This window comes from Octodon degus, unplaced genomic scaffold (genome assembly GCF_000260255.1).
Source record: "Octodon degus isolate 3935 unplaced genomic scaffold, OctDeg1.0 scaffold00274, whole genome shotgun sequence".
Classification (NCBI taxonomy): Eukaryota; Metazoa; Chordata; class Mammalia; order Rodentia; family Octodontidae; genus Octodon; species Octodon degus.
In genome coordinates this window covers 617,409-618,883 of record NW_004524850.1, presented here as the reverse complement: position 1 = coordinate 618,883, position 1,475 = coordinate 617,409, and the positions used below count along the sequence as shown (strand labels likewise).

The window sequence follows — 1,475 nt, the reverse complement described above, 5'->3', positions numbered from 1 at the left end:
GCGGTGGGGGCGGGGGGAAGGGGTCGGGGTTGCGGGGTCCCAAGCTTGCGGTGAGCTCCTGCGCTGCACACTGAGCAACAGCCATCGCCTTGTTTACGGCAGACCCCGACTGACAGCGGGGTCCTCGCTCCAGGCCGCTGTGCAGTGGGGTCAGGAACCCCGGGGACGGCGGTAGTGTTCCCTCCCGTGGCTCTGGGTCTGGGGTCTCGGGTCTCTAGACTCCGCACTGCCAGTGGTTCTCCCCGGGTAGGGCTTGGGGAGAAACAGCCACAGGCGTTAGGAAGGAAAGCCAGGAAGACAGAAACTAGGCTAGGTGGTGGCTGGTCCGCCTGGTTGGCCAGACAAACGCACTGAAAAATAGGACCTATGTGTATTTATACCTTTGCCAAGTTAGGCACCACGTGACACGAGGTTGCCTAGCGACTAATGGCTGACCTTAACCAGACAGGATGTGTATCTCAGGACTGAGGTAGCTTGTTTGCTTTAGGCCCTGAGGCCCAGTCCTGCCAACACACACTGGATCAGTCTAGCTTGTGCAGCTCCCAACATATCCCCCTTGTTCGTCAGAGATGGGTGTTCCATTGCAGTTAGAGTCTGTATTTGGAGAAGTCTGTAGAGGATGTTTTCATACTTGATACCAGACCAAAGATTTTACGAACCTGAGTTTAGCAGTATAACTCTATATAGTCCAGTAGTCCGTAATAGTAGTGAGTTATCAATACAGTTGGTGTCAGAAGTTGTTGACTTGAGCCTTTACAGCTTAGCATATTAGCATGGCATTACTTTTATACCTCGTGGTTATACTTTTCTGCTGGATGTTTAAGACCAAGTTAAAGCAAGACCTATTAACTAAAAATGTAACTTTTCCTACATGACAAGGTTAGCCAAATCTCCTCAGGATATTCCTTGGATCCACGTGCAGCACCTCTTAGAATTTCTGTCAGCCTCAGCCATCTGGATGAATCATGGCTATTGCTTGACCAATTTGCTGTCTGTGAAAGCCTGAGAGATTTTTTTTTGTCCTTAGGCAAACTATACATCAGTTACTTTCCTCTGTGGCCCCGTAATCTCCTTGATCAGAAAATTCAGACACTGCTGAGTTACAGGATGTCGCAGCAGAGAAACTCTCATGTCCTGGGTCCTCACTGACCTTGAAGGGCTAGGGCCAAATATTGGCTATCCTTTTAGCCCATCTCTGTAATTTTTGGTCCCCAAACTTTAGTTGTTAAACATGCAGAAGAGACGCTTACTGCCATTATTATCCTGTAACAGAGGCAGTAAGCTTAACATTACTATCTCTCTGAATATCAAACACCTTAAACATAAAATGGAACTCTTATTTTCCAACAACCATGGATATTCTAATATTTAAATCCCTATAGGGGCTGGAGAGATGGCTCAGTGGTCTAAAGCACCTACTTGAAACAAGCTTGGCAAAGCACAGGGACCGCGGTTCGATCCCCCAGCACCACATG

At 48.2% G+C, this 1,475-nt stretch overlaps 2 protein-coding genes across 2 annotated transcripts in view; both read left to right on the top strand.

Annotated features, from left to right (window-relative positions):
* LOC111814145 (zinc finger protein 431-like) overlaps positions 1 to 1,475 on the top strand; it is a 629,125-nt gene that overhangs the window by 242,795 nt on the left and 384,855 nt on the right. The gene's annotated exons all lie outside the window — the stretch shown is intronic.
* Positions 1 to 1,475, top strand: part of LOC111814138 (zinc finger protein 14-like) — a 34,513-nt gene that overhangs the window by 689 nt on the left and 32,349 nt on the right. The gene's annotated exons all lie outside the window — the stretch shown is intronic.